The sequence below is a fragment of the Helianthus annuus genome, unplaced genomic scaffold (assembly GCF_002127325.2).
Source record: "Helianthus annuus cultivar XRQ/B unplaced genomic scaffold, HanXRQr2.0-SUNRISE HanXRQChr00c005, whole genome shotgun sequence".
NCBI lineage: Eukaryota > Viridiplantae > Streptophyta > Magnoliopsida > Asterales > Asteraceae > Helianthus > Helianthus annuus.
Window position 1 is genome coordinate 113755 of NW_023395521.1, and position 24676 is coordinate 138430.

Below are 24676 nucleotides of genomic sequence, written 5' to 3' on the forward strand. Positions count from 1 at the left end.
ATTCTCTTGTGTTTGAGGACCTTAACATCCCGGTCCGTGATTTCAACTGGCTCCTCGACGAACTGCAACCGCTCGTCGATAGTGAGTTCCTTAAAAGGAACTATAAGGGTCTCATCTGATAGGCATTTCTTCAGATTCGACACGTGAAATACATTGTGAACTGCACCGAGTTCAGCTGGTAGGTTTAATCTGTAGGCTACTTTGCCAATCTTTTCTAAGATTTCGAATGGTCCGACGTACCGCGGATTCAGTTTGCCCCGTTTACCAAATCGAACCACACCCTTCCAGGGTGAAACTTTCAATAAAACCCGGTCCCCGACCTCAAATTCCAATGGCTTTCTACGCTTGTCCGCGTAGGCTTTCTGACGGTCGCGTGCTGCCGCCATGCGTTGTCGTATCTGCGCAATCTTTTCTGTGGCGTCCACTACAATCTCTGGACCCGTAATTTGACTATCCCCCACCTCTGCCCAACAGAGAGGTGACCGGCATTTACGTCCGTACAATGCCTCAAATGGAGCGGCTTGAATGCTGGTGTGGTAACTGTTATTGTACGAGAACTCCACCAAAGGGAGGTGTTTTTCCCAGCCGTTGCCGAAGTCTATAACGCATGCCCGAAGCATGTCTTCAAGAGTTTGGATCGTTCGTTCAGACTGCCCATCCGTCTGAGGATGATATGCTGTGCTCATGTCTAATCGTGAGCCAAAGGATTTGTGCATCGCTTGCCATAGCTCTGACGTAAATCGTGCATCGCGATCCGAAATAATAGAGGTGGGCACTCCGTGCCTCGAAACAACTTCTTTAAGATAGACGTCTGCGAGAGTGGAGAACTTGTCCGTTTCCTTAATCGGCAGGAAGTGTGCAGACTTGGTGAGTCGATCAACTATGACCCATATTGTATCGTTCCCACGCTGAGATCTAGGTAGGCCTGTAACAAAATCCATGGAAATTTCTTCCCATTTCCATTGCGGTATCTTAGGCTGCTGAAGTAGGCCTGATGGTTTCTGATATTCAACCTTGACCCTCGCACAGGTTAAGCATTTTCCAACATACGTAGCGATGTGAGCCTTCATACCAGGCCACCAATAAGTAGTGCTGATGTCGTGGTACATTTTATCCGCACCTGGATGTACCGAGTAGCGAGACTTGTGCGCTTCGTCCATTACAAGTTCGCGTAAACCGCCATAAAGTGGGACCCAAATACGCCCCGTTACATAGTAGGCGCCGTCTTCCTTTTGTTCCATTCGTTGCCTTGAACCGCGTAAGGCTTCAGCCTTGACGTTTTCGGGCTTCAGTGCTTCTGTCTGAGCAGCTCGTATCTGTGCAGGAAGGCTAGACTGAATCGTAAGCTGTAGCGCTCGCACGCGCCGAGGCAAAGTGTCTTTCCGACTGAGGGCGTCGGCCACAACATTGGCCTTGCCTGGATGATACTTGATGGCGCATTCGTAGTCGTTCAGTAGTTCAACCCATCTCCGCTGACGCATATTCAAATCCTTTTGCTTAAGAATATGCTCGAGACTCCTGTGATCGGTGTAAATCGTGCACTTGGTACCGTACAGGTAGTGTCGCCATATCTTAAGCGCGAAAACAACGGCTCCCAGCTCTAAATCGTGCGTCGTGTAGTTCCGTTCATGAACCTTGAGTTGCCGCGAAGCGTAGGCAATAACTTTATCCCGCTGCATCAATACACAACCAAGCCCCTGTATCGATGCGTCACAATAAACCACGAAGTCATCCGTGCCCTCTGGCAATGAGAGAATAGGTGCGCTGCAAAGCCTATCCTTTAAGTACTGAAAAGCGGTCTCTTGCGTATTACCCCATCTGTAAACGACACCTTTCTGTGTTAGCATAGTAAGTGGTTGCGCGATCTTTGAGAAGTCTTTAATAAATCGCCTGTAGTAACCCGCCAAACCCAAGAATTGGCGTATTTCTGTCGGTGTACGTGGTGCTGGCCAGTTTCTGATCGAATCAACCTTGGATGGATCAACATGAATCCCATCCTTGTTTACCACATGACCTAAAAAGTGGACTTCACGAAGCCAGAAGTCGCATTTTGAAAACTTTGCGTACAGTTGCTCTTTTCGAAGAAGTTCCAAGATAAGACGTAAGTGCTGCTCGTGCTCCTCCTGACTCTTGGAGTAAATCAAAATGTCGTCGATGAAAACAATGACGAACTTGTCGAGATAGGGTTTGCACACCCTGTTCATAAGATCCATGAAGACTGCAGGCGCGTTCGTAAGCCCGAATGGCATGACAAGAAACTCGTAATGACCGTAGCGAGTTCTGAAAGCGGTTTTGGAGACGTCCTCATCCCGGACTCTCAGCTGATGATACCCTGACCTTAAATCAATCTTGGAATAGTAACACGACCCTTGCAACTGGTCGAATAGGTCATCTATGCGCGGAAGAGGATAACGGTTCTTCACCGTCACCTTATTGAGTTCGCGGTAGTCGATGCACATCCTGAACGTACCGTCTTTCTTCTTCACAAATAACACTGGAGCTCCCCAAGGCGAAGAGCTTGGACGAATAAAGCCCTTTTCCAAGAGCTCTTGTAGCTGCTTTGACAGTTCTTCCAGTTCGGTTGGAGCTAAACGATACGGTGCGCGGGCTATTGGTGCTGCTCCAGGAGCTAACTCAATCTGAAACTCGACTTGACGATGAGGAGGTAAACCAGGTAAATCTTCAGGAAACACTTGAGGAAAATCACGCACAACTGGTATATCCTCCAGCTTCTTTTCCTTTGCTGATGCGTCAGTGACAAGTGCCAGAATGGCAGTATGTCCCTTTCGTAAACATTTCTGCGCCTTTAAGAAAGAGATGATGCCAACCACAGCACCACTCTTGTCACCTTGTACTTCGAGAGGTTCTTGACTGGAGCGAGGAATACGAATAACTTTTTCTTTGCATAAGATCTCCGCGTGATGTTGGGATAACCAATCCATACCGATGACGACGTCGAAACTACCCAAAACTATGGGTATGAGATCAATCGAGAAAGTCTGACCCGCTAAAACAATGCTACAACCCTTGACTACATGAGCGGCCTCTACACTTTTACCATTGGCTAGTTCTACGACATGTTTGGTGTCTAGGGGTGTTGGTGTACGTTTTAATAATTTACTCATTTTCAATGACATATAGCTTGTATCAGCACCCGAATCAAATAAGACAGTAACATAAATATCGTCGAGAAGAAACTTACCCATAACCACATTGGGATCATTCACTGCGTCACCCCGACCTAGCACAAAAGCACGACCCCGAGCTTCGTTGCCATTGTTGTTGTTGTTTCCCCCGTTATTGTTGTTATTGTTCCCGTTGCCCTGATTGTTGTTGTTGTTCTGGTTCCTGTTTAGTTGAGGGCAGTGTCTCTTGATGTGACCTTCAGCACCACAATTATAGCACCCCTTGTTGCCCTGTCGCTGATTCTGCTGTGCTGGTGGCTGCTGCTGATCCTGATTCGCAGGACGAGGGCTTCTACAGTCTTTGGCCTCGTGACCCATCTTGAGGCATCTTTGACAACGGCCCTTGTTACACTGACCGTTGTGGTGTTTGTTGCAGTTGTTGCAGTTGTTGCACTTTGGAAGGTTTCCTCGATATCCACCCTGCCTGTGGCTACCTGATGACTGCTGACTTGGACTCTGGTAACTGTCTGTCTTTCGCTGTTGAGCTTGCGACTGCACTGAAGCTGATCCCTTGCTAGAATCCCCATCCCATTTTCTCTTACTTTCACTGGGAGTAGCAAGTGTAGTAGAAGCAGTAGCGGTAGCAGTAGCACTGACACGCTTAGGCAGTTTATTCTGTTCCACTGCCTGATCGGTGATGCGATGAGCGAGACGCTGGATTTCCTGGATGTTGTTGAGGTTAGCCGAGGTAACGTGGCTCTGTATTTCTGGTGCCAAACCTTTGAGATACAACTCAATTCGCTTGTATGGAGGGTCCACCATAGTTGGACATAACACAGCCAACTCATTTGATCTCTTGGTGTAAGCTTCGATTTCCGAACCAACCATCTTCAAGTTATACAACTCGTCCTCCAACTTGTGAATGTCTTCTCTAGTGCAGTATTCCCTCTTGATCAGTTCTTTGAAATCATTCCAGGGTGTGGCGTTAGCAGCTGCCAACCCTAAGATCTGCACTTGTGCGTTCCACCAAGTGAGCGCAATCCCTTCAAGTGTGCCAGTAGCGAACTTCACCCTGCGAGCCTCAGGGCATTCACACATCTCGAAAACTGACTCGAGCTTTTCAAACCAGTGGAGGAGTCCAACTGCTCCCTCCGTGCCACTGAACGTGTTAGGACGACAATCCATGAAATTCTTGAAGGTGCACACAGGTTGTTGCTGAGCGGGTTGACCTATTGTGTACGAATAGGGCAAAGTTAAATACGAGAATTAATGTAGGATCTAAAGATCCTAGTGTCTATACTGCAGGGTATACTACCTGCTTGAGCGGCTGCAACTGCCGCAGCAATGAGAGCCTCTAGCTGGGCTTGAGTCATGTTAATTCGTGCGGCCATTGATCTTCACATCAAAGGCAACATAAGTGAGAAAGGTTCGCGAATAGTGCGATGACAGAAGAGTGTAAGCACATAAGTATTCTCATGCAATGACAAGTTGTGAGCAAAGTAATGTAAGCATACTACGAGCAAAGTTCTATGCAAATTCTAGCAATGTAGGCAATAAACATAAACCTTATTACCTAGGAAGTTGAGTCTTGCACGTGGAGTGAAGCGTCGTTGTGGATCGTTGAGAGCACTGTTCTGGTTATAGTCTGGTTTTAATAAAAACGTTTTTCCCATATTAAAACCAAGTTCTCTATAACCAATGGCTCTGATACCAATCTGTCACACCCCCAAAATCCACACGCGGAGTATCACCGCTTGGGAGCGTGACTGACCAGGACCAAGCCACCAATCATATTGAGCATGTAATTAATATTAAGTAAAATAAATGTAAACTATCCATTCAATACGATAGGTGTTCAAAACATAACCATAGTTTCAAAGTGTAGCGGAAGCATAGTAAATAAACCAACAATAGTTAATAGTTTTAAATGTCATAATAGTTCAACGTAGAAACCACGATCCTTGCCCACAACGACCCGCTTCTCCAGTGCAAGCTCCAAGTACCTAACGATCTGCAAGGCATGTAACAGAATGATCAACAAACTAGTTGAGCGAGTTCACAGTAAGTAAATGAGTAACAATAAGTAACGGGTGGCTCTACTGGGCCAATAGTGAGTTATACAGGTGGGGGCTTCCCATGTTATGTGACCACTAGACTATTCATATTATCCCTGTTCTTCGTCCGAGAACAGTAGCGCGTATGAAGTGTACGTGGGTTTCACGTACGTATCCTTTGTACCGAGGATAGAAGTAAGTAATGCGTACACGTAGGTTTTACGTGCGTGCCTGACATCCGAGGCAGTAATGGCATATGACCACGTAGGTGTTATCCAACCTACGGAACCACGTAGGTGTTATCCCAACCTACGGAACCATCCTGACATCCGAGGACCATGATAGGTGATAGTCTAGGAAAAACGTTTGTACGTTATAAGTCAATTGAAACCTTTAACCCATTCCCACGACCCGGGAATCCCATGCCTTAGTAGGAGTGTGAACTCACCTTGGTTTGCTCGGTATGCTAGGTTATGCACTCACAAGTAATTAATCACGTCCTATCGTATGCACGTATAACAAATCAGTTCATGTTCACAATGATACGCATGCAATTTAATGTTCACATAACAGTCAGTTTGCATATCGGCACAACACGTATTATTTCACATTAAATCATCAGCTAGTGTGCACGAATACAAATGTTAACGTTCATCACCAAGCATGGCATGCCAAATAAATCAAGCACATATTCCGTCATTCAAAGTATGTTCATAATCCCTAATATCTTTCGATCCAACTGTTATCTTTCGACACACAGTTATCACAGTTATCATTCGGACCGAATGTTATGTTTCGAACCAATGTCATCTTTCGGTCAAAGCTATCCTTCGGTCAACACTACTATGGTTCGGTCAAAGCTATCCTTCGGTCAACACTACTATGGTTCGGTCAAAGCTATCCTTCGGTCAACACTACTATGGTTCGAAGGACAAGTATCTTTCGGTCACAACAACTATGCTTCGACTAACAAGCATCTTTCGGTCACAACAGTTTTCATTCATAGACAGTTACCACAAAACCCTAATCCATCTTATCATGTTATCGATTAACAAGCACATTTCATCAGTTACGTTACACAGAAGGCACAAAGATCATCTACGACAGTTACTATCATTCCCAGAAATCATTTAACGGTTACAGAATCAATCATCAACCAATCCGAATCATCATCTATGTGTCATGTAAACATAATCATCATTCGGTTCAACTATCTAACATATATACGTATATCATCCAGTCGATTAGCATAACGTATCACATAATCGAACACTATTGGTATGTTAATCTGTTTTCGAATCCTGATCAAATTAATATCATTCAACCCATTCAATACTATGCATTCGATCCTATCAATCCAGATCAACATGTATTTCGCATGCAGTTACATAATAGATTAACCAAGTATGTCGAAATCAAGAACAAAACACGTAAATCACTAACCGAAATTAAGAATGATCAACAAAAGGGATTTGGCTTCGGATGTGGGGGTCTGCCGTCGCACACACACACAAAGGAGCTAGGGTTTTTTTTTTTGAAACTAACTGTCGACTTACATGCATTCACGTTTATAAATCGTTTCACAGGAATGGGCCAAGCCCATTAGAAAGACTGGGCCGAAAGATGTCGAAGGATATGTTTCGTGATCCTTCGGGCCGAAAGATGTCGAAGGATCCTATCTTTGCTCGAAGGGTATGTTTCGAGATCCTTCGAACCTAAGGTTATCTTTCGTGATCCTTCGATCTGTATGTCATGTTTCGTGATCTAGACTAAGTGTTTTAATAATAATTCTAATATTATTTTCCACCACAGCAAGTAATCACATATAGGCAAAACGACAATACGTTTCATTAAAACACAACGCGTACAATTTCAAGTCCACAATCCAAACAACTAAACAGTCAAAGTCAACGCGCATCTAATGCGAAAGTGAAAGTCAGAAACTCGAGTTGTCACATTAGCAGCGGTCAACACAATCGACAATGAAGTGGAGAGACGTCTTGACTTAGACTTGTTGGAAGAAAGGCGCGAAATCGCGCGAATCAGGGAAGACAAGTACAAGACCCAACTGGAAAGGTACTACAACACAAGAGTCCGCATTTGTACCTTCACTCCGGGAGAATACGTCTTCCGAGATAATGAAGCATCAAATGCGGAACGTCCAGGAAAGTTAGCACCTAAATGGGAAGGCCCATATCTGATCCACGAAGTGCTAGGCAAAGGGGCTTACAAGTTACGCACCCTAGATGGCTACATCCTACCGCGAACATGGAATGCGCAACAACTGCGCAAATGCTATATGTAGCTTACTTCGGCCATGCGCCTTTTTACGTTTCTATGATTGGCTATACGCCGTTTGCAATTAATGTATGTTGGCCTAAGCGCCCATTTCCGAGTTAATGAAAGCATACGACATGTTTTCTATTACTTCTTTCGTTACAAATGCATGTTAAACTTCTGATTAGCGCGAAAACACTCCAGCAACTTAGAAATTATCAAAAGACCGCCTCCAAGGTCCTCCGCGAACACAATGCGAGACCGGACAGTTCCTTTTTACTTGAGGAGACTTCCGTTTATTCGAGCTAATTTAACCTAAGTTTTTGACAACAGTGCAATAATTGTAACAGGAATGAACAAACATAACTAATGTCATATAAAACAGGCGCAACAACGCAGCATTGTACAGTCAAAATGCAAAAAATTACAAGGCGCAAAGCCTATCGACAACACCTATTCTAGTTCATGTTGATTTCCATCATCATCGCCATCATTATCAGTTCCATCATCACCATCATTTCCATCGCCATCGCCATTTCCACCATCATCGCCGGCTGTTTCCTCCTCATCCGATAACTCCACAGTCACTGGGGGATCAAGAATGGCCTTAAGACGCTGACACCAGTCGTCTTTCTTTAAAGCTTCCATGACCAAATCCATCACAGGCATAGTAAGGTTGTCATAAGCATCCTCAGCACGCGTAAGCGCAACATTAGCCTGGTCGGTCACCGAGCAATGGCTCACATCAAACTCTTGTCCTAGCATCTCCTCAACGTGTTGGGCACATTCCAGATAGCCCCCTCGATGACCCACTGCGCGAGCAGAATCCGTAAGAGCAGCTACAGCGCGATCCAGCTCGCCAGCATTGAGGATGGAGTTGGCAACCTATCACGGGAACCGCATATTAGGACCAGCTAGCAAACCAGGCATGCAAAACTATGCAAGTACAAACTTACCAGCACTACTCCACGAGTGCGCATCCATTCAGCCTCAGACACAAGCGTGTCAACGATGCCTTGAGCCTCGGAGTAGTTGGTCTGAGCCACATTAAGAGCGGCAGCGCTGACAGCACGCGCCTCTTCAGCAGTGGCAACCTTAACCCTCTCCGCCTCGAGGTCGATCTCCAAGGACTCGCATCTGTCAATCTGATCATTCAGACGACGTTTAAGCTCAGCGATCTCGACATCCTTGGCATGGAGATCTTTATCCTTGCTGGATAATTTCACCTTTGTCTCAACCAACTCAGCCTGAAAAGTGACAAGATTTAAGCTATTTTATAAACAACATAGCAAGGAAAAGTAAAGTGGTAAACTAACCTCCATCTGCTGCTTGGCAGCCTTCTCAGCCTGCGCATCTTCAACTTTCGCGGTCAACTCAGCAACTTTAGCTTCCAGATCAACAATCTTATTACGAGCCGCATAGGCGCGCTCATTATCCATCTCGCAGATACGCTTGAACTCGGCCTTCTCCTTGGCCAGTTGTTGCTCAGCAGCCTGAAGCTTATTCTTAAGGCCCTCGCGCCCCCATTCCTCGGCCTTCTTGTCTGCATCAAACTTGGCCTTCTCCTCATCGAAGATGGCCTTGGACTTCTCAAACTCAGCGATACGCTTTAGCATCCGCTCGCGATAACCCTCCCAGTCTGCCCGCTCCCTAACCATCGTTCGCCACTCGCGAACAATCTGATGGTTGGCGGCGCGAGCATTAGCTTCTCCAAGCACGAAAGTTCTATACAACATTTCATGGGTCTTCGCCCTCTGCCGGTTAACCTCTCCAGGAGTAAACGAGTTCAAGAACCAATCACGGCAAGGCCCGAATTCCTGAAATGTGTCCTTCTGCTTCAAACTCCAGGGAGCTTGGTGAGGGGCATCACCGCGTTCTTCCTCGGTATAACTCTTATAATATATATCACCAACGGTGTCCTTCGCCCCAATGACGTTTGGGTTATAGCCACCAGCCCCACCAGAGCTCGCACCACTAGAGGTATACCGACCCGACCCCTTTGAAGTATGTATCTTTGAACGGTCATGGGCCTCAGCATGGGCAGGGTGGGTAGGTTTGACGACTTCAGACCCTTGCCTCCTCTCCAACCCTTGAACATTGACAGGTTGTTCCATAGCCTGTTTCTGCTCCTGCTCTTTCTCCAAGGCCCTCTTCTTCTTCGCCTCTTCGGCTCTCTCCTCCTCCTCAGCCTTTTTTCTTCTCTCCTCCTCGGCCTTCCTTCTCTCTTCCTCAGCCCTTCTCTTCCTATCTTCCTCAGCCTTCTTCCTTTTCTCTTCCTCCTGACGTTCCTCAGCCTTTCGCTGCGCCTCGACAGCCTTTGCAGCATCCCGCTCAGCAACATTTTTCTCCTTGTCAGTACCAACCCCAGCAGCCTGAGATGACTTGATAGTAATTTTCGGCCTCTTCGGCTCTGGCTCAGTGAACTTGACACCCTTCTCAGGGGTCTTCTTCTTGATCTCTGCGGAAATAAAACAAATAATTAAGGAAGATAACTAAAGGTTGAGAAATCAGGAGCTTACCAGGAGAGAACTTGTACAGAGAGCGCAGTTTGCTCATCTTCCCAACCAAGGGAAGCACGTCAACACCCGGGGCAGAGCCCACACCAGTTGTGGTCTCGCTCCTCACTCTCTTTCTGCTGACCAACCGGGCATCAACATCCTCTTCTTCTTCGGTTGCCTCTTCTTCATGAACTGATGGAGTCGCGCCAGCATCAGGGTTACGAGAACCCGCGCTTCCAGAGCTTTTCGAGCTACCCGCTCTAGTCTTTATATCAGCTGTGCGCGACAAGCCTTCAAGTGAGTCACTTATTATCACATAATCGTCTAAGTCACTCTGTCGAAGGCGAAGAGTACCTTTAACAGCAGCAGCGGTTGCGCGACTACCAGCCCCCTTGCTGGTCACCTCCAAGTCCGTTTTAACTGTCTTCTTCTTCTTCAGGGGTTTTTTCTTCTTCTCTTCTGGGTCAATCCCCAGGTCGCGCAACACACCTGCAAATATATTAGACCACGAACTTAGCTCGCCGTTCGAAGACCCTACAGACTCCTCGCTGGAAAGATAAAGAACCTCTTTTCCAGCAGGAGTCACAGAGCGCAAAGGACGAGGTTTAGGGAATTGCGCACCTTCTGTTGCAATTGGCGGCGCGGCAAATGCATCAGCAACAGGGTACATGAAGTTGCCCCTGATCTGCTCATACCAGCTCTCTTCGTCCTCGCGCAACGGGCGCACGCCCATTGATCCAGCAAAAGTGGCAAAGGCAGCTTGATATAGTTGCGCATCTACAAGTCAGAATATATTATGTAAGAAAAAGAAAACTTAAATCAAAGGAGAGGAAGAAAGTCACTAACCCTGATCGCCAATCTTCAAGACAGGGACCTCTTTGCTGTCAGGTGACCACCGGTCACTCATCTGCGCAGCTACCAACACATTTTCCCCAAACACCCGATTAAGGGTAGGAGTTAATTGTTGATACCACAGCGCCTGCTTGGGGATTGGAAGATCCTCCTTCAAAACAGCCTCAGTCCAGTCCCTGAACGGCATGGCAATCGGAAGCACCTCCTCCCTAATGAAGAAAAACTTGGGTTTCCAGTCGTGAAAACTCTTAGGAGGATTTAGTAAGATCTTCTTTGCAGCACCACGGCTGGCAAAAGAGAAGAACCCCATCGTTCGTTGCAACTGATAAAAAGCCCGGAACTTCTCGACAGTCGGCTCAATACCATGAGATCGGCACAGAAATTCGAAGTGACGAACCCGAACCATCCCAGGAGGGCTCATCTGGGAAAGGTGAAAATTATAAAAGTGCAAGATGTTTCCCAGAAAAGTTAGTCGCCGGTAACCTAAAGTTACCCTGAAAGAAAAAGTCTTCATATAGGGTAATGTAACCCGGCGGTGCGTCGGCGGCGGTCTGGCCCGGAGCCGGGTACCGAGCATCCCACTCCGGTGGGAACCGGAAACCTCGAACAAATTGTTCAAATAGGCCGAGATCCCACTTGAGGACAGGAACCGGACCCTCCTCGGTAGAAACAGCCTCATGGTGTTCTTCAGTCATTGTAACAAGAATTTTTGAAGAAAACTTGAAGATCTGAAGAAATCTTGAAGATTCAAAGAAAGGAGAGGAAAGTAGAAAGCAAGGAAGAGAGAAGTGAGAACCGTCTCACATCTCTTCAGATATATATACCCATCGCATTTAATGCGATGGGTAAGCGTGCCGTATTCGCCGCTAGGCTAGCCAATGAGAGATTGCCACGTCAAGCGGAAAAGCAGGGGTGACAGTTACCGACGCGCGCGTGGGCCTCACTCTCCTGACACGAAGTGCAACCGTCGCAGTCGACATGATGACGCCCGTGCCAGGAGTCAACTCAAACGTCGCACTCAACGACTTATTCCACCAACTTTACAGAGTTCAAATTTCGAAGTTTCCCGCCATAAATTACAAGTAACTTCAGTGAAAAGTTACCAGGGCCGCGCAAGCTAACATCACCTCAGCAACACCTCGCGCCCGATCAGATACCCAAGGAACCACTTGGAACCTGCCTGGATAAGCTGCGCAGTTGGAAACAAACAATTTTACAACGCGCCACACCAACCAAATTCCAGAGAGCATTCCCCTTCTTTTATTTTTCTAAGTCCAGAGCTCCAACCACTTGCGTTGCGCATGGTGCAGCACTGGACTGGGGGGGACTTGAAGGGGTATGGTCCCAAAAAGCCGTGCAAACCCCCGTGTGGTTGCGCTTGAGACCATACTCCTTATTTTAATAAACCTCTTACTGAGAAACTCGCGCGAGGTCCGATCCTCAAGAAACCCAGATAGCAGCACTTAGCATAAAATAAGGGAACACATGGGCATACTAACCACGCGCGGGTTAGTTACATGCCCAACAAGAACCACACAGGAGGAAGCGCAAGGCTACCTCCAGTAGTACACAGGTACAAGTGGCAGTGAAAAGAGCCAATGAACGGTCCAGCAGGGTCTGGTCAATTTCGTGCGCCACGATCGCCTGACGATAAGTACATAAGGACGCCTACGTGGCACCAATCAGGGGACGGAGACAACTGTCCCACGATCTCCACTTGTCTGCTGATGGCAGAAAGACAGCAGGGCCGACAACAATGACACGTGGCTCCAATCAAGGTGCGCGAGCACCAAAGAGCTTCTAGAAGCCACTAAACGGTCGGCACCAGCAAGGCAAGGAAGCATATCCGCTACGCTATCCCATTTCCGGCCCAAGGCCCATCAGCCCATATCCCTCTTACACCTCTCCGGCTATAAATAGAGACCTCATTCCACAGGTTAAAGGATCCCATTCCCTCTACTCTCACTCTTAGCACTTAATTACTCTCAAAACAGTCGCTTATTCTCACGCCGGAAGCCTGGTTAAGAGGGAAACCCCCACATTCCCCTCTTAACGAGTAACGGTGTTCTGTTTTGCAGGATCACACATCAAGTCGGAGCTCAAATACTCATTAGAAGATTAACCAGTATGATAGGAACATAAACCAAACTGATTAGTATCCTTAATCAGTTCAGTGTTTCTTCAAGCAAGCTTCAAAAGATCATATGTGTCCACCAGGTCACTAAATGTTGCGCATACCATCATTGACATAACATATCAGCAGTTATAAACAAACTGGGATGATTTTGATGGGTCGGAAGAAGTGCATACCTACTATTTAACATAACTTCTATAAACATCTAACCCATGCAAGCCAGCTTCTTTTAATCATCTGATAATAACTACTGGATTTTTCAAAGCCATGCATGAGCCAACACCAAAACTCCACCAGTTTCACATATTAACCGCACTGCTTCCTCTGGCATCAGTTTTCACTACCGCCACATCATAATTAAAAAAAAAACAAAATTTACTAACCAGTGGGTCAGTTTAGTTATATTCATTCTTTTATAGATCAAACGACTAAAAAAGAATAACTAAAAGTCAAATGGGTTGAAGCATTCGTCATGACAAATGCTTCCGTCGTTGCTACTTCCACTCCATTCATCAAATCACATGTCTGTACAGACCATTTCTAGTATGTTCCGCACTATGAGTAAAAGAAATCTTGTTACGAACATAACAAACGCCTTTGTTTAGCTGCAACAAGTATTTCCTTGAAGCATTCGTTGTTTCCCTTCCTGTTCGCTCAGAATGCTTTCTTGAAAGTGTTCGTATGACCAACTACCATCATCCGTTACCGTCACCAACTCAAAATCCCAGTATTTTCAGTTTTGCAGCAGATTTAGGCCCGGTATCCACTATCTGGTCACTACGAGCATCAACCAAGGCTATTTCAATGGGCGATTCATGCTCGCCTAAAAGACGCTCCCAAGTGTTGACCGACAGGGCAATCTTGTTTCTGAACTATAGCTTAAACCTTTTCGAAACTGAAGCAATGGCCTTGTTTCCAGGGTTCCTGATAAGACCCAAACCTAAAAATACAGAAAAATGTATATAAAGATTATCCACATGAAGATCTGTGCTAAAACCAACCATCAGATGCTTCAAATCAACCTTCAGTTCATTTTTTTTAACAATTAATAATCAACAAATCAACCTTGCAAGACAGATTTGACCAGCGATTGGACTCTTGGCGAGTAACCATAAGCCCATTCGGCTCCATCTTTCTACTCTCCCAAACCTGGCGTCAAATAGTTAACTTAGAAAATCAGAAAAATAGATAAATAAGCTTCATTTGTAGGCATAAAATAGAACCTTGAATCATGTATCTGCATAACTATAGAATAAAACTGATTCCGAAGTCATTGAGATAGTCCAGAAGATCACCTTTGAACTGCTCATGTATATATTGTTCAACATACTTTATTAGCACATACTTTGTTGGTGGCAATATGAACGGGCCTGCGTACATATCATCAATGTCTACTTAAAATATAGTCACAATCAGACGTCCGAACTAATTATGAAAGCATAAATAAAAATATGACCATATATTATATATATGCTAAGACGGTAAGACTATACCCATTGATCAAATTAAAGCCATATAAAGTGACTAACATTACATAGTTCCAAGAATAAAATAAGAAAGTGCATGTTTATGAGAAATTCCCAAACTAGAACGAAAGTTTTCTCCTTTCAAAAAGTATCGATCCACAAAATCTTCCTATTCCCCCATCAACAATCATTAGAGATATTAGTAAGACTTGCTGTAATATTGATTGTTTTCCCAACCCTGCATCCGCGTAATCAGATGAAAACTTTTTTGCATATGCGGGGGGGGGGGGGGGGGATTAATGCTAGCTAGACGCCATTCACCTCTACCTCAATCAGCAAAAGATAACAGACGTCCAAGTATCATTAGGCATATACTCTGCAACAAGCAGCCTTTCATCCCCATCACAGCAATATCCGATAAAATTCGCAACCCTCTTATGCCTCGGTTTTCCAACTCCCCATGCTTCATCCTTGCAAAACAAAAACAACGTACATTCAATAACTATCACTCTCTACTAATTAACATTAAAAAAAGCTATCGATTTTGAAAACCAAAAGACCAATACTACACTTTGCACAAAAGAATGACTTTAATAAAACATGATATTATGATGGTTTTTTGGCATTTGGATTAACACGACTTGTTCAAAATCACTAATTCTCAATGTTTTTTTTACCAAGAAAAGGTAAAATACAACTGGAAAACGAGTATCTAATGTCCATATTTAATTACCCATTTAACAAATACTACAAATTTTAATTGCAAAATTTCAAATGAGCCATATACTTCTGCTGGTTATGAAAACCTAAACTGTAATCTAGACAATTTAAAATAATAGGTTTCCCTCAATCACTTCGGGTGCACTATAAACCTCAAGATATTCAAAATTTCGAACCAAATAAGATCTAAAATAGTAACAATCGAAACAATAACAAAGAATAAACACTAACCTTGGAGTGTTCATTCGAAGAAAAAGCTTTTCAATTCATCCAAACAAGGTCTCATCTACATCTGCATCATTTCACCTTTTTTCTTCATGAACCCTAAATCCCCAAATCTTCCATTGCCACATTGTCGTGTCAAGTACGACTAACTGGAACACCACCGCGTTGGTGTTCGTTGTTCGCCATAGAAACGAATCCAAAAACAGGATGCGCTACCGGAACATCTAACTCATCGAATTTGGAATCTGAATCCAACACCGGATGCGCTACCCACCGGGCTGTATTGAACTCCACTAAACCAGAGCGCCATTAGGGGGATTTGAGAGATTCACGTTCATAACTATGGACTTTTGGCCTACTTATAATAAAATTTTCATTGATGAATTAGGGTCCGGCAAAGTGCTTGAGAATTTATGGTACTGAAAGCGTAAGGGGATTGATCGGACTGAGGTGTATTGAAAACCTGGGGCTTTTGGTTTGTATAAGGGTATAAAGGAAAAAGAGTGTAAAAATATAGGAATTTCTTCTAGCTTTTGGAATGCCATCTTAAAAAATAGGATAGAAATTACATTTATAGACATAGGAGATGCTTTTATATAGATATATAGATAGATATAGATAGATTTATTTGAATATACTCAATTAAGATAAAATATAAATTAAAATCAACCTATGACACAAAATTGAAAAATGCAAGTTCAATAGTAACCTAGTGTCATATTTTTGAAAAAAAGCACTATGGAGTAAAATTGAGCTGCTCGTGATACTTTATTGGTGATTGCTTTTATTTAGATAAAGAGGATGTATGCCATATGTTTATAACACCTATCAAACATTACCACTGAGTTATTTATACCCATTTTATATAATTTGTAATTTAAAGATGCTATTGGTATCACACTATCAGTAAACACATAATCTTATATAAGCAATGGTTTTTATTTTGTGGGTTCGGTAAGTTTCGGGTCAAACCAGTAACATATTTAGCTAAACATAATGTGTTCGTGTGACCCGTTTGTCCCATTTATTTTATTTGTTTTTTTTATAATTGGCGACCTCGATCACACCCTTTGTGGCGGGTTAAGCCTCTTTCCAAATGGGTAAATATTGCACAAAGGGACAATCCACGACATTGTGGCAGACACTAATAACCTTCAAGTAAAGCCAAAACTAAATGTTCATATTGAATGTGATGTCATAGAATTTGAATACGAAGCATTGACAAATGCTAATACATGTCCAAATGAATCCTTTACAAATGCTAATATTGGATATTACATATTTTTTGTAAATGAACTACAAAATGTAAATATAAACCATAATTTGGTTTTACATAGTTGGTGCTTGTACTAACCACTACTTCAAATAAAATATTCTAGTGGGGTACGCGTGTGTTGTGGTGGAGACCACAACACTTAGATTAGTAATCAAGTTTTGGGTTTGCGAATATAACCCGTTAATAATAATAAAAAAAAAAACCTTTAAACCACCAACCTGACAAAATTGGCACCAAAAATTATAAAAAACCTAAAAGTCCCAACTTAAATTTTTAAACCACAAGTTTTAAAAATGATTATGTTTTGATGGTTTTAAGAAACCAATTCAGTAACAAAAAATGACAGTCTATTGATTTTTGAATCTTAATCACCCCTTCAATTCCTAACTCTAGTTTCGATTTAAAAAAAATGTAAAACGTGATTTAATAATAATAGGATGTACCATACATTGTTCAATTTGGGATCTTTGGTTATCTGCTTGACCTTTAATAATAATAACAATTCTATAAAAAAATTGATTTAGGAGTTTTTATGCATCAACTGCACTTTAGGAGATCTTCGACAACATTTGACTTGTTTTTAAGCCAACTTTTGACATGTTTGACACGACCCCTTCGTAAGTAAGTGGTTAAAATCTGCAAGGAAAATAGATTCTACTGCTTAAGTGTGTTTTCTATTGAATATTAATCTATTAAATTTGACCAAATTACATAGAAAAGAACACCATTTGGACTAACATATCAGAAAGTGAAGTTGATGCTTCAAACATTAAGCCACCTTTATGGTCGTTTCTTTGGTGAAGATGACAAAATAGGGGATTGAGGTGGGTTGGGTCAAGTACAGGCATGTTCGAGTTTGAAAGGATAATATGCAATATGGGTCACAATGGGTCAGGTTGACCCGCATTCATATCGGATATAACTACATAAGCAATACCTCAAGTTGATCCACATTTATATCTAGTGTAAATATATCATGTCACTGATTTCGGCCTGAATATTGCTCCCGAAATTTAATCTTTAAGAGCAATAGGAGCCTACTTTGTAAGAGCATTCACTGTGATCAGTGTCTGAAATCTTGAAATCTTGAAATCCGTAGCATTTTTTCTTGCCTGTCAATTGTTCATGTACAAAAAACACTATCTTTAAGAATTGTTATTTTAAATGGTACCTAAATTTGGTGGGTCACATCTTCATTTCAAGTTAAGAGAGACACGAAAAATAAACACATACCTTATATGCTCGAAACGCAGTTTGGATTCGAGTGGCGAATAATACTGATTATTAGAAGTAAGAAACTTTGATTTATTCATAGCTGGATATGTTTACCTTAGCATCTTTTAAATCAATGGAATCCTGCAATAAGGATCATTAGCCTTTAAATTTCCTAAAAGAGAAGCTACGCTTTGACTTTTGAGGTGAAATATGACCATTTTCGAGCATTAGCATCCCAATTTTGTAAACCTAAAACTTAAGTAACAAATGAACATTAACACACAAGTTCAAATAAAATTACTCTTGAAATTCGTTAAACTACATGCCATAACAAAGTAAAGAAAATAAACAATAGTAAATGAAATGAATCCCTGAATTAGCTCTATCGAAAAGTGCAAATCCTTTGCGTAAAGTTCTGCAGGCAGAGTCTTCTGTTCACAACCGGATGAAGATCTTCCGTCAACGGGTTCGGTTCTCCCCCGATTGAAAACTTATCTCTTCCACATGCTCCTTGGCCGAAGCCATTGTAGACCAACAGGCACACAATGCACAATATAATTTGAATGTTAATCACTCCACAATGATGCAACAATAAGCTAATGGATCAATGACCTTATATATAACAATGGTAAGAGAGCAGAAGATAAAAAATTTACGTTGATGGACTCCTTGTCTTCGTTAATTGTTAATTATGAGTCATCATAACAATGCATAAATTTATTTAGAATAACAATTAACTTAGACTCTTCACATGTGAGAGTATTATATTTGTCATTTACTATACATGTATTTGTACAAATGGTTTCAAACTTTCGGTGACTTTTTGATTGCTATATAATTGTTAATTTAAGATGAGTCATAACATTCATTTAATTATAGTCCATAGAGATCCATTTCAATTAATTATAATCAGTTAGAATTAAGATATTAATTTAATATTCATGTTGGAAGACAAATGTACCCCTAAAACATAATGAATAAACACATCGTGTGTGTATACTAAGTCTTTCTAGTTGTACCTCTTAATTTTTAAGAAGTCCTTGTAGAAAAATGACAAATTTAACCCTCAAACATAATTAATATATGCATTGTGTGTTGTATACTAAGCATTGCTACTTATACCTCTTAACTTTTAAGAAGCCCTTGAGGAAATGCTTTGAAAGACACAAATATATTTAAGAGGCTCATAATGAAAGTTGTAAAAAAGTTGATATAACTAAATTTTTAAGTATATATAGATACTAGGTTATAACCTCGTGTATTACACGGGTTGACTAAATAAATTTTATATACTAAATAATAAAACAATATATCTTTTAAAATCTCAATTACCCCGTGTAATACACGGGTTGAATAAATGTAATTTTATATACCAAATAATAAAAAATATATCTTTAAAAAGCTCGTTATTACACAGGTTGAATAAATATAATTTTATATACCAAATAATAAAATAGTATATCTTTAAAAATCTCGTTTATTACATACATTGAATAAATGTAATTTTGTATATTAAATCTTAAAAAGTTATATACTTAAGAACCCTGTGTATTATATGGGTTGAGTAAATTTAATTTATATATTAAATAATGAAAAAGTTACATTTTTAAGAAACTCGTGTATTGTATGGGTTGAGCACATGTAATTTTATATGCCAATCAATAAAAAAGTTATATCTTGTTATATCTTTATAAACTCTGTGTGTTATAAAACCTTTTAACTAAACTGAAAAAATATGACCCAAACCACAGGGACTAAAATGACATTTAACTCTTTACATTATAATAATTTATTTTGAAATCTAATAAATATTTTAAAAGACTATATTATCTCCTATAAGAATTGTTTAAATTTATATTAAATTTTATTTTATAATTATCTTTTAATTAATATTAATTATTATTAAGTTGGAGATAGAGATGAGAAAACTAAAAAATAGATGGCTCCAATGAACTCAATAACCTCGTGTAATACACAGGTTGAATAAATGTAATTTTATATACGAAATAATAAAAAAATATCTTTAAAAAGCTAGTATATTACACAGGTTGAATAAATGTAATTTTATATACCAAATAATAAAATAATATATCTTTAAAAATCTCGTTTATTATATACGTTGAATAAATGTAATTTTGTATATTAAATAATAAAAAAGTTATATACTTAAGAACCCCGTGTATTGTATGGGTTGAGTAAATTTAATTTTATATATTAAATAAGAATTAATTACATAGTTAGTCCTCGTGGTTTGTACAATGTAACATACTTAGGTACTAATAGTTTAAAATCACATTCTAGGGTATTAACTTTTCATTTTGTAACGTTTGGAGGTATTAGCGTTATTTTTAGGTTTAAAATCACATTTTATTAGTACCTAAATATGTTATTTGTGCAAACCATAGGGACTACCTATGTTAATACCCTAGAAGTTAATACCTCCAAATGTTATAAAATGAAAAGTTAATACCCTAGAAGGTGATTTTAAACTATTAGTACCTAAGTATGTTATTTTGTGCAAACCACATGGACTAACTATGCAATTAACTCTATTAAATAATGAAAAAGTTACATTTTTAAGAAACTCGTGTATTGTATGGCTTGAACACATGTAATTTTATATGTCAATCAATAAATAGTTATATCTTGTTATATCTTTATAAACTCTGTGTGTTATAAAACCTTTGAACTAAACTGAAAAAATAACTCAAACCACATGGACTAAAATGACATTTAACTCTTTACATTATAATAATTTATTTTGAAATCTAATAAATATTTTAAAAGACTATATTATCTCCTATAAGAATTGTTTAAATTTAAATTAAATTTTATTTTATAATTATCTTTTAATTAATATTAATTATTATTAAGTTGGAAATAGAGATGAGAAAACTAAAAAATAGATGGCTCCAATGAATGACATGTGTCCCTCCATTGGTTTTTTTTTATTATAGTAGTTAGATTAGATGTGAATGAAGTCCTGTATTTTCTATAATAATGCAAACACTATTTTGTATATAAATGGATTTAAATTATGACACAGATTCTTTAAAAAACATTAAGGATGGCAATTAAGTAAGTTTAACGTACGTTTTTACAAGGCGTTGTTTTTCTATTTCCAAATGTACGTTATTAAGTAAGTTTTTTCTACGTTTAAATTTCAAAACAAATAAATATTTTGCTAATAAATTATGTCACATATAATTTATTAGCAAAATATTTATTTGTTTTGAAATTTAAACAAAAGTAATTAAATTTTGACATATACTTCATGCAGACCCATTCACACAAAGTGTTTTCATCTCTTCTTTTTCTCTTTCTACTTGTAGCCACAGCCTCTTCCGTCTCCCCACCACCACCGTGCGCGCCGTAGCCACCTTGCCGCCACCATCATCTCAAACGACCACCACCACACCATCTCCAATCCAACCACCAGCCATTGTATTTTTCAAAAAATAAAAACAATTTTTTGGTGTTTTTAGTCTAGTCCCTCCGATATTATTCTAGATTTGGGGCTTTTCTAGGATTTTTAATCATCTTCAAAGGAGAAGGAGAGAAGGACGATGTAAGACCGAATGGTGTGGTGGCATGGAATCGCGTGGGGGAGGAGGGTGGGTTGTTAATTTACCTATTTACTATATCAATCAACCCCCATTCATAACAGTTTTCACAAATCTCTTCTACCTCACTTCAAGCTTTATAAAATTTCTTCTACATTTAAAAAAATGCATTCACACAGCCGTTCCTTTGACCCAAACAATCCATACGGTTGACCCGAAACCCCGAATCCTAGTCCGCCTCGAAACCATAATCTACAAATTCTGGGTAATTCACTTGACATAGCAGCGTATACACATATTTTAATCAACTTTTTTTATACACGATATCCTTTTAGCCAACAACCTGTACCTATATCCCCTTCTCAATTTCCACTACCAAACCTCGCTCACCAACAAACCGTTTCTATATCCCCGATAGACTCTACACCCGAGTTCGTTCCGGAAACCTAATTGCAAGATATTGGTGAACCCTTGGGTCGAAAGGTAAATAGAGAAGCCATAAGAAGAAAACCGAGAAGGAGAAGGCCCAAAGCGTTGACCGAGTAATTGTAAAATGGATAACCAAGGAAGAAGCAGTTTTAATAAAATCTTGGATATACGTACGGGAGAACCCGGTAACCGGTACTATATAATTCTATTTTTTTAAAGAAATACTAATATATGGGGAGCACGCAGTTCACTGTAAAGAGCTCCCTGGGTTTAAATATCGGCATGACTGGGTGCGAGATGTTTTGGGGGACATCTTAAGAAGAGCTGGGATTTCTGCTAAGAAAGAGGCCCCTGTGAATTTCCTCACGGACCCTATGGAAGGTAGATCTACTCTGCGACCAGCGGATCTGCTCGTCTTTGGCTGGGCTGGGGGGAAACATGCTTGTGTAGACCTCACGGGGGTTACCCCTTTGGTTGGTTTAAGGGAAAACGGGTTTGTAGCTGGACTAGCAGCAAGAAAGGCAGAATCAAAGAAAGTGGATAAGCACGCTAAAGCTTGCGCAGAGAACCAACATGTCTTTATCCCTTTTGCCTTTGATACTTTTGGCTCCCTAGCGCCAGAAGCCATCAACTTCTTGATGAGGGTTCAACAGGTTATCCACAGCAATTGTTCGACCCCAAGGGGGCAGGGGTTTGTGTTCGGGAGGTTGGGGTTTACAATTCAGAAAGGGTTGGCGGCGCAGCTTGTTGCCCGTCTACCTTCTGTTTTGATGTAACTTAACAAGTTTTCTCGTTATATTAATCAAATTGATAAAATTGGAAGTGAAAAAAAAATATATATTGTTTTTTTTTTCGTTTTAGTGTTATATATATTTTTCTAATAAATCGTTTTAAATAGCTACTAACTAACACCAAAACTTATTTTGGGATCGAATAAATGATCTTTATCACGAAACGTTGAAGAGAGACTTCTATTAGAAGAATGATGATAGTCTCTTATCAATGTACAAAGTGGCGTGAAATAAATAACGCCATCACATCCTTTAATGGTTACTTCCACAACATCAAGGATAACCCGAAAAGTGGTGAAACTAAAGCCGAGTTCGTGACAAGAGCGTTTACTACTTATCAAGAAAAAAAGAAACATCCATTCAAATTAATTCATTGTTGAGAAGTGGCGAGGTACCATAGCAAATGACGAAAGTACCGCTTGCGAGTGAATCGTCAAAGTGGAAGAAAATAAGCTCCTCTACATGTTCGGATGTTTGTAACGAGATTGATCTAAACTTAAAAAGTGACAATGATGTCAAGCTTGAAGCGAGCCGCACATCCGGTAGAGATAAATAAAAAAAGAGGTCATCAAAATCTTCTACTTTGGGTGAGGACTCTATCGAACATTTATACGAGCTAAATTACCTGTGAAAAATATGCACACGAAGAAAACAAAAGGACAATGTGTAAAGTTTATTTATGATAAAATAAAATAAAAATGCAAGTGAAGGGGAAACATTGATCTTTTTCACTACAAACCACCACATTCACAAGTAAATAGCATCTAAATACAAAACTCATCATCCAAAGTACTTGCATAAAAAAACCGTATCTAAAGAATCCCCATGTTAGTGTCAAAACAAACCATCTTCACAATATCATCATTCATTAGATAGTATGGAACTGCAACATCCTCCTTCTTGTTCATCACCTAACATATATATATTATTTACAAAAAAAAGATACATTATTAGTGAATCATCTTGTAATCATTTGGCCTGAGTGAGTAAAATTACTTACAGCCTATTTTCTGGCGTTTCTCCTCTTCTTTGGTATCATCGTTTTCATGATCACCTAACATTTAGCCGCATAATGTACAAAGCCATTAGTACTACTGAATCTTGTTGTTGTATCTATTATAATGTGATAATTGAATGAATATTACTGAAGAGATTGATACAATATATAGGCATGAATAAGGGCCAAAGAATAAATACAAATTACAATAAGGTACACTAGTTATGTAAAGTTATCTAATATCCCCCCGCAAGCGAAACGGTGGCGGTCCAATCCGAAGAATCTGACGAAAGTTGATGAACTGAGGTTTGGGAAGACTCTTGGTAAAGATGTCCGCCACTTGAAGCTTGGTTGGAACAAATTTCGTAACTAACTTCCCTGAAGCAACCAGTTCTCGTAAAAAGTGATAATCAAGATCAATATGTTTAGCACGTTTATGAGAAACTGGATTTTGAGTAAGAAACAAAGCACTTTGATTATCACACAAAATTGTTGGACAGTCTGCCGGTAGGGAGTGAAGTTCATGAAGAAGGTGGGTGATCCAAACCATTTCTGCAGCAGTGTTAGCCATGGCCCTATACTCAGACTCACAACTTGAGCGAGCAACAGTAGGTTGCTTTTTGGCGCTCCAAGAGATGAGATTGCCCCCTAAAAATATAGAATATCCATAAGTTGACCGGCGTGTTTCTAAACATCTGGCCCAGTCAGCGTCAGAGTAGCCCAATAAAGATGTGTGATTGGGACGACTGTATTGTAGACCAAATGCAAGTGTGCCTTTAAGATAACGAAGAATTCTTTTAACCTCCTGATAGTGAGTAATGGTTGGCGCATGCAAAAATTGGCTGACTTGATTTACAGCATACGCAATGTCAGGCTTGGTGATCGTCAAGTACTGGAGGGCCCCTACAATTGACCGATAGTGAGTAGCATCCGAGAATGGGTCACCTGTAGACATGGTTGCAAAAGTCACTAGGCGCTCCCTAGTCGGATTCGGGAGTACTCGGGAGGTACTCGGGAGTATTCGGGAGTACTCGGGGAGTAATTGGCCTGGGAG

The 24676-nt window shown here is 40.6% G+C and overlaps 1 long non-coding RNA gene across 2 annotated transcripts; it reads right to left on the minus strand.

Annotated features, from left to right (window-relative positions):
* Positions 1 to 13647: 13647 nt before the first annotated feature.
* On the minus strand, positions 13648 to 15816 carry LOC118489703. 2 transcript variants are annotated; one of them, XR_004887694.1, is made up of 5 exons: positions 15358 to 15816; positions 14734 to 14876; positions 14164 to 14310; positions 14006 to 14089; positions 13648 to 13880 (listed from the first exon to the last, which is right to left on the minus strand). It is a non-coding gene; the product is annotated as an uncharacterized LOC118489703 (long non-coding RNA). The 2 variants fall into 2 exon arrangements; XR_004887695.1 differs by having other exon boundaries at positions 14728 to 14876.
* Positions 15817 to 24676: the final 8860 nt, after the last annotated feature.